The sequence below is a fragment of the Aplidium turbinatum genome, chromosome 2, assembly GCF_918807975.1.
Source record: "Aplidium turbinatum chromosome 2, kaAplTurb1.1, whole genome shotgun sequence".
Taxonomy (NCBI): Eukaryota; Metazoa; Chordata; class Ascidiacea; order Aplousobranchia; family Polyclinidae; genus Aplidium; species Aplidium turbinatum.
The window spans coordinates 17,642,178-17,651,743 of record NC_137473.1 but is presented as its reverse complement, the minus strand read 5'-3'; the positions used below and the strand labels follow the sequence as shown (position 1 = coordinate 17,651,743).

Sequence of the window (9,566 nt, the reverse complement as noted above, 5' to 3'; positions counted from 1 at the left end):
CTCTCTATAACAAGACCTTATAATACAGTAAAGTATTAATGGATGTTTTGCAATACTGTGTATGTTAAGGAATTTTGTCCCTCAAAAAAACTTCAAACTTAACGGTTTCTATAATGTAGCCAAAGCTCATAACGTCCTTCTTTTAGACAACAAGGCCTGCTTTAGTGAGAGTTCTGTTTTGTCACACAGTAGCCTATTGCTTTGTAAAGGAGACTTTTAGAGCAAAAAAATCATGATCAGACGTTTGGAAAATTCTACACGACCCTCCAATCCATCTCGAGTCATACCAGATACTAGCGTTCTCTCTGGTGCAGGTGTTTCGCACACATTAAAGTTGATTCTGATTCTTTCTTTCCTGCCAGCAAGCATCTATGCTCTTGTTGAATGTTTAGGTAAGCTAGTTTTACATTGCCAGTTTATAACTTGTTTTTTGAATAGTATTCTTCCAACATTGCTAAAAAGGACTGTAAAGCTAGGTTTGGACTTAATAGTTCATCCAAAGTTTAGTTCCATGGTTGTAAACAAATAAATTTTGTTTAAAACACAGATTACTGTTTTCTTATGATGTTTTAACTGTCTTGCTAAATAAAAAGAAAAAAAGTTGTAAAAAACGTTTAATTGTGTACAAACAATTAGGTTTAAATTAAAAACAGAAGAACATGGCTACAGTGCAAAAATAGTGCTTCCTATTATGACAAATAGTACTGCTACTCACGCGTAGGCCTACATCTACGGAAATGAGCAAGAATCAAGAGCCAATTTTTTTCTGAAATAGCTTTCAATTTTTGCTCTGTCAGTTTACAGTGTTGTTTCAACTAGATGATCAACGAATCGTAATGAGAATATATTGTGAAGTTGATAAAAAAGCCATAGTATCGTGCAACGATTCTGACAAACTGATCCACGTGCTTGAAGCCAACTTTGGAAGATCGGATACAACAACGTAAGATTTTATTGCTCAATCATTGTTAAGAAATATTTGCATACAGAGCTGATTTTAGAGCTTCGGTAGAGAGTTTGTCTTGTTGCACCATAGGCATACGAAGCCGAATGTAATAAACTTGAAGATGTTAAACTTGATCACGTTGCTCGGCTTCGTATGCCTATGGTTCAACATAGCTGGTTTTATAATCGAATACATTTTATAATAGACGATCGGATACATCGACAAAAGATAAACAATAGGCTACTTTGTTTTAAAAGAGTGTCACTTCAATTTCAAACGGTGATTCATTCATAAATCATAATACATGTACAGTAGCAGGAGAAAGGATGAATACTAAGTATAAGAAAATGTAATGTTGAACACAACTAATAATTTACTGATGTGAATACAAGCAGTAACTCAAAAATACAGGATATTGGAGCAGTGGAGGAATCAGGAGAATGAGAGGGGTGATTTGGACGATCATCCATCCTAAAATACAGAAGAGTAGGCTACTTTAGTAGAAGATGATGCATAGTATCTGGGGTAAAGGAAGCAATATTCCCTCTCCTATCCTCTTACAAAGGAGGCAATCCTTAGGTAGTCTGAAAGAGGCAATAAGCAACGCGCTCTTAGCCAGTCTGAAAGAGACAGCGCGCTGGTAGGCAAAGAAACTTTCCCTAGGCGCTATCAAGGAAGTAATTCATTTCTGCAATCAAGTTTAGCAATTGAATTCTGTTTAAGTGCAATGTATTCTGTGTAGTACTCCGTCTCTCAACAGGCAGTTATTTGCCTGTGGCTCATCGTTCCTTTTGTGTGTATTCTAACTGTTTGTCACATGCCTGTGCTTTACACCTCAGGTGATCTGTTTCCTGCCGTATAATTTACTCGTAATCATATTTGTATCGCTTGTACAGTTAGTACTTTTCCGTCCGAAGTGTCGTTATAGTTACAGTGCATAGTCAGATTTATCTTATAATTTTCACTTTATGTATAGCCTATACCGCAGATTTTAGTAATTTCTGATAAGGACACACGTACGCGTCGAAAACGTTTGATTTGATTTTTTAATTATGTTACATCTTTTTGTAATAAAACATGTTAAACCGGCTAAAGTTACTTTGTTTTATTTGTCTATGGTTCTACAAAGCAAACTCTCTATCAAAGCTTTATCTTCTAACAGATATGAAGCCCCTTCTTAAAATTCACGGATTGAGATGTCTGCTTTTGAGTCTTGAACCACAATATTGCTAATGGTGTCCACATTTTTTCACCTGAATTTTTCTTTATCTTACATGTTCTTAATCGTTTATTTTTTCGTTTATACCCTAAATCAGGGGTCACCAACCTTTTTTGCATGCGGGCCACTTTGGCACTAAGGAGAGCTGTGGCGGGCCGCACTAATAAAATGTTAGGTAGGTTGACTCTTATGCTAAAAAAGAACGCATTTCGTACCCAGTATCCAGCGTTACATGTTGTTCATATTTATGTTAGAACACCGCAGCTTTAGACTTGCCTCATCAAGGCGTAACCGTTTGCTCACTGGTGTTTGACGCTATGGTGCAGACATGTTGCGCTGGGGCTTGGCAGAGAGTGCTGCTTGTGAGTGTGGTGAAATGCAGACGGCAGCCCACATTATCAAGGATTGCCGGCTATACAGACCACCTCATGGTATGGAAGGTCTAGTTTCCATCGATGACGACACCAGGCAGTGGCTAACCAACGGATACCCTGACATATAGCGACAACACGAGAGAAGAAGACGAGAGAAGAAGAATTCCGCAGCAACAACATTAATCGAACAACGCTACTGCCAGGCCAAGCTCCTTTTACAACACTTTTGACTTTTTTAACAATGCCAAATAAACGAGGCCACTTGTTTTGCGCACTTAGATAGCGAGGCGAGCGGTTTCATCAGAATATTCATCGCCAAGCAAGAGTGGTGTTGTCACTTCGCTTTACAAAAGATATCTTGCAATTAACAATTTCAGTAAACAAGGAAATGTTTGACACATCGCAATACAGGCAACAATAGTGACCTACAAACATATCAGCGAAAAAGAGGCTCCAATAACAGGGAAAAAGAAACCAGGCACCATGAAACAAATGCTTGTAGAAATCACCCAAAAATCGTAATTCATGAACAGTCTTCCATTTAAAAAAGCAATGAGTTGGTTTTTCATCTTTTTTGTGAGAGTCTATAAAACCGTCTTTCTTTTGTTGTATACAACTGACACTTGCGATGCTTATCAGCGTGGCAAGAATTTGTTGATTAACAGCATTTTGCAGAACTTGCTTCGGCAGTAGATATACTAAAATTGGAACGATACAGAGAAGATTAGCATGGCCCCTGCGCAAGGATGACACGCGAAATCGTGAAGCGTTCCATATTTCTTTAAAAAAAGAAAAAAAAATTTTTTTGCAGTACTAAGCTAAATATTTTCATAATACAATCAGAAAAAGTCTTTAAATTTCTATATAATATTTTGCCAATTTATTAAGTTATAAATTGAGTTGGCACACCGAACTATTTTGCCAATAAAAACTTGCATAAAGAGAACACTGGTCGTGAAACACAATAACGGTGAAACGCACACTAGTGTTTACATGACATTTGCAAACTTAAAATAAGCAACCCTATGCTCACAGACATTTTCGAAATTCGAAAACAGACGTTTTAATCAACCACCGGGACAGTGTGGCTGGACATCGCATTGGAATAGCTTTAAGCAACCCCCACCTAGAACATAATCTGATTGGTCGGTCGGAGGAATCGTATGCAAAGCGAAAATATGCTTCCCGGAAAGTATTTGTTGCCGTCGTGCTTTTTAACTCCTCAAGAAAAGTGTTTTTGGTTATAAGGCCTACTACTTGTACGCTGATACCTTCCGCGGGCCGCAGCGATACAGCGTGGCGGGCCGCATGCGGCCCGCGGGCCGCCATTTGGTGACCCCTGCCCTAAATTATAGTTTATTAATTATCGCCATAAACTGCTTAGTTTGATGTCTGCTTTTTGACAACTGCAGGTTTGAGAGCACGACAAATTGATACACAATTGTCCAATGCTAGGTTTTTTTGTTTTTTTTTTATACAACTCTTTTTTAATTGTTTCTCCAACAGAAATAGTTTGCAACAATTTCTCTCTTGTTAGCGCTTTACTTTCGCATTCTTCTTTACACTAGTTTGGCATTTTTGTCAATTTATGCAGCGACGGTTATGTCATAAAATAATCCTGCAGACATTTTATGTTTTAAGTTTCTGTTATAAACAGTTTTGATCTTTGTACCTACTTGCGCTGATAGGCTCTTTAATGCTTCGATGATACGGATAGGACTTTGGTTATCTTCTCTAAACTCCAAGTTACTCGCCATGACCTTGACAGTTTTTCTTGAACATGAAAACGTAAAACGTCATAAACTGTTAGATACGCGCCTGGCTCAAGATCACGTGGCGCAAGTTCGACTCTCGGGGTGTGCGCTTGAGCAACGCATTTCAGAACTGCTCTCCATTCAGCACTCAGCAGCATCTATGATCTAATGCAGGGGTCACCAACCTTTTTTGCATGCGGGCCACTTTGGAAATTAGGAGAGCTGTGGCGGCGCACTAATAAAATTTTAGGTATAGGTTGACTCTCATGCTAGAAAAGAACGCATTTCGTACCCAGTATCCAGCATTACATGTTGTTAATATTTATCTTAGAATACCGCAGCAACAAAATTAGCCCAACAACGCTACTGTCAGGCCAAGCTCCTTTAACAACACTTTTGACTTCTTTAATATTGCCTAATAAACGAGGTCACTTGTTTTGCGCACTTATAGCGAGGCGATCGGTTTCATCAGAATATTTATCGCCAAGCAAGAGTGGTGTTGTCACTTCGCTTCACAAAAGATATCTTGTCATTAACAGTTTCAGTAAACATGGAAATGTTTGACACATTGCAATACAGGCAACAATATCACCTGCAAACATATCACCAAAATTGGCTCCAATTACAGAGAGAAAGAAACCAGGCACCATAAAACAAACGCTAATGAAAATCAGCGAAAAAACGTTTCTATCGTAACTCATCGTAACGTAACTATAACTCATCGTAACGTAACGTAACTCATCGTAACTATCGTAACTCGTAACGTTTCTATCGTAACGTGTTCTCTCTAAAACTCAACAATATTCCCTTTAAAAAAGCAATGAGTTGTTTTTTATCCTTTTTGTGAGAATCTATAAAACCGTCTTTCTATGATTAGACAAATGTCACTTGCGGTGCTTATCAGCATGGCAAGAATTGTTGATTAATAACATTTTGCAGTACTTATACCAAGCTAAATATTTTCATAAAATCAGAAAAAGTCTTTAAATTTATATATAATATTTTTTCAATTTATTATAAATTGAGTTGGCGCACCGACCTATTTTGCCAACAAAAACTTGCATAAAGGAACACTTCTCATGAAACACAATAACGGTGAAACGCACACTAGTGTTTACAGGGCATTTACAAATTTAAAATAAGCAAACCTGTGCTCACAGACATTTTCGAAATTCGAAAACAGACGTTTTAATCAACCACTGATGGGACAGTGTGGCTGGACATCGCATTGGAATAATTACAACCCCTACCTAGAACTACAATCTGATTGGTCGGTCGGTGGAATTGTATGCAAAGCGAAAATATGCTTCCCGGAAAGTATTTTTTGCCTTTATGCTGTTTAACTCCTCAAGAAAAGTATTTTTGATTATACTTGTGTGCCGATACATTCCGCGGGCCGCACATAACGGCGTGGCGGGCCGCATGTGGCCCGCGGGCCACCAGTTGGTGACCCCTGCTCTAAATGAAATAGCAGTTTGGGGTTCTACATTAAAAACGTATATAAACTACAAAAATTGCAAAACGAATCTATAAAAACAGTTGCTGGAGTAATGTGGTCTGAACACGTTTCACCTTACTTCAAGCAGCTAAAAGTTCTTAAAATAAAACATATTTACCAACTAGAAATTGCTAAATTAATGTTTAAATATAATCATAAATCTTTGCCCTGTACTTTTTCGAACTACTTTAAAAAAACAACAAACGAGATGTTGTTCAATCAGTAATGATAATTACTTTGTTTCTTCCTCCATATCAGTGGTTCTCAACCTTTCTTTCTAGTGGGACCCCTTTTGGTGCTTTCGAAGATGTCGCGGACCCCTATAAATTTCTATTTAAAATTTTGGTATATCGCTTCTCCTTAAGGAATCATGTGCTATAGCACTTGTGTATACACAAGTTTCAAAGCAACACACTAAGAGGAATTTGTATATTCGCAACGCACTTGACAATTGATGAGATTGATGAAATTATGTTATGAGCTATATGTTGGCACACGGGATCAAACATCAGTAATCCATATGCTCATTTTATGTTTTTCTATAAATTTTATCAAAAGTAAATACGGTAGAAATTTTGCTATACCGTTACAAAGAACTTTTCCTTTTTTTCATTTGTCATCAATATTAATTCGTTATAATCACAGTCATTGCAAAACTGTGAGTGGTAATAGACTGACTGACTAACGTTTGCATTGCCAAATAAATTATTGATCAACAATTTGCTGTCTCAAAAGATTTCAGTTGAACATAGCCAACATATAGCCTTATTAAAAGATTTAAGTCATTTATATGATATTTTTTAGTTAAGAAACCAAACCTTTGTGCAATGTCCTTTGCATTTTCAAACGACACACTAGTGCGTTACGACTTATAATTTGAGAATCACTGTAGGGCAGGCTAATACATAAACAGGGCACAAACAATTTTTAAATTTTGCAATTTATCAATCATGCTGAAAACTTGGAAACTTTCGCGGACCCCCTGAAATCGCTTCATTGGGGTCAGCGGACACCCGGTTGAGAACCACGGCTCTATATGCTTCTACAAAACTTCAACGAAGCATCAAGAGCAGTATAGTAAAGTTAAAATATGGAACTCAATCCCGCTAAATATAAAAAAATACTTTTTTAACACATCTAAGAAACTTAAAAAAAAAACTATCTAATTGCAGAATATTAAAGAATGGTTGCACAGTATAGTATAATTTATTGTTGTACAGAGTTAAGCTCTTTCAGCACTTTATCGTTGATTAATCAGCGTTTAATATTAAAGATATGTATTTTGACACTTTATGGATGCAAATTTGTTTCTATTTTGACTTTGGTTGCTAGTGTACTGTAGGCTACATGGTTTAGTGTAAGGCATGTTAAAAGTTTTTCATGGACATGACTGAGGGCGGGTGCTTGACTCGAAGACCGTCAGTCATTTCGTAGGCTTCCCTTGTAGTTACATGAAGCATTTAGGCTACATTTATAATTTTCAGTTGTTAATTATGATTGCTGTGTGTAAGGTATTGTGTCATTTAAAGTTTAACTTTTTTGATATTGTACAACAAACTAAACCAATCAATCGATCCATTCTAGCATTGCAGTTTTCAGGTGCGTTTACAACTCGACCGTGTAGCTGACAAGTCGACATACATTATAGCCTACCTCAACAATGCGCAACTGCACAATACTTTATTAGCCTATATACCAGTAGCTTATATACATATCACGGAATAGATCAAACTAACTATTTTTTCACCATTTATTTATATGTATTCTGATGCAATCCTTGCTTGGTTATTTTGCAGTTGCCCAAACGAAACCACAAACCCAGCCAACTGCATCAATTTTAACTCTTCCATTCTGATAAATGAAAGTTGTCATCTCAAAGCAAACTGCGATATTTCATTGGACGCCGAGACATTAGGAGATGCTTGTCCTGGGAAGCGTAAATATCTCAACATCACGTACGAATGCGTGTTGCAAAGTGGTGAGCCGATTTATTAGGTATTTGCATAGGCCAGTGGTTTTCAACCAGGGTTCCGCGGAACCCTAAAGTTCGGCCAATAAGTTTAAGGGTTCCGCAAGTTTACATTCAAATCCGAGAGTCTATTTTATTATTATATGCATATTATTAAATATAATCAAATATTGATTAGGTTTGCCACTATTAATAAATTTACTACACTTTAACATGTTCGCTGCAATTTCGTTGTTTTCTTGTGGTGCGATTACCTTTAACTTTCTGCTTTCCCTCCACGTGTGCAAGAAATACCAGGCTCAAGTTTCTCATTGGATAGCCACTTTAACAAGTCGAAGTTCTGCCACTGAAATTGACTACAATGCAACCGCCAACCAATCAGAACGTTATGTTTCTCGGCAGCCGATTTGTAGCAAGAATTGACAGCGATAGACACGTGTTTCGCCCATGAGGCTGGGCTTATCAGTATCGCACCGTATTCTGCCACAAATTTATTCGACCACCGCTTTACCAGTCAGTTTAACTCTTATCTTTGTGGAAACAAAGAGCAATAGCAGTGGCGAGAATCGAACACGCGTCAATGAAACGACTATTTCTAGCCCCAACCCTAACCCCTAAGCCAACCAGCTGACAAAAAATCCATCACTTAATTTGCTTTCTATCATCTTCTTTTCGCCATTTTTTACGTCACTTAAACCGTAGCTTATGATTGGTTGGCGGTTTCATTCTAGTCAATTTCAGTGGCAGAATTTCGACTTGTTAAAGTGGCTACCTTCTCATTGAATCTTTTATGAGAATAAAGGTAATTTTTTACAGTTTGCATTTTTATTGTACATAAATAAATCTGAACATGAGTATTTTAATTTAATTTTATTAATTAAACGATGTTTTTTGCATAAGGCAATTAAATTATTGAACAGGGGTTCCTCAAGCTTTTGGAATGTGTCATTTGATTCCGTACCACCAAAAAGGTTGAAAACCACTGGCATAGGCAAAACAATCCTTTTAACGTTAAATTTAAAGCTAACACGTCTTGCATCAAACTTTTTAAAATTGGTTTATAAATTATAGCAACTTTATTGTAATTCAGTAGGCTAAACAAGCAGAAATATTTTTTCTTCTGTAATCCGTCGGCGGTAAAGAAACCATGACTTAAAACAGGCTGTGCAACTTTTTTCGTCAGCACCAGGAGCGTTGACATGGGGGTCTTGGTGGTACTTTTGGACCCGGGCCCGGGATATTTAGGGGCCCAGATTTAAAAGATTTCCTGCGACTTCAAACATTATCAAGATCTTAATATAATCAGATCTAAAGGAATTGCCATCAGTGGTTAAAACAGCCACTTCAGCTGTCAGATGTACCGGGCCTCCTTCCGGGGTATCGGGCCCACTTCAGTTCTTTGGTGGTAGAATAGCCACTTCAACCACCAAACAATAAAATAAGAATTTAGCTTAGTCTAGTACAGTGGTTTTCAACCTTTTTAGTGGAACGGAACCTAATGAAACATTCCACAAGCTCGAGGAACACCTGTTCCATAATTTAATTACCTTATGCAAAAAAAATCGTTTACTTAATAAAATAAAATTAAAATACTCATGTTCAGATTTATTTATGTACAATAAAAATACAAACTGTAAAAAATTACATTTATTCTCATAAAAAATTCAATAAGAAACTTGAGCCTGGTGTTTCTTGCACAAGTCTTTAATATTGGGTCGTGTGTTTAACAGACACACACGAAGTTCATCTTCCACAGACAGCAATTGTGCTCGTCTCTTATGCTTGATGGTTGTCAGAGCAGAAAAT

General features: G+C 37.2%; 1 non-coding gene across 1 annotated transcript; it reads left to right on the top strand.

Moving 5' to 3' along the window:
* Nucleotides 1-3,217: 3,217 nt before the first annotated feature.
* On the top strand, nucleotides 3,218-3,320 carry LOC145765760 (U6 spliceosomal RNA). Its single transcript, XR_014288635.1, has one exon. It is a non-coding gene; the product is annotated as a U6 spliceosomal RNA (small nuclear RNA).
* Nucleotides 3,321-9,566: the final 6,246 nt, after the last annotated feature.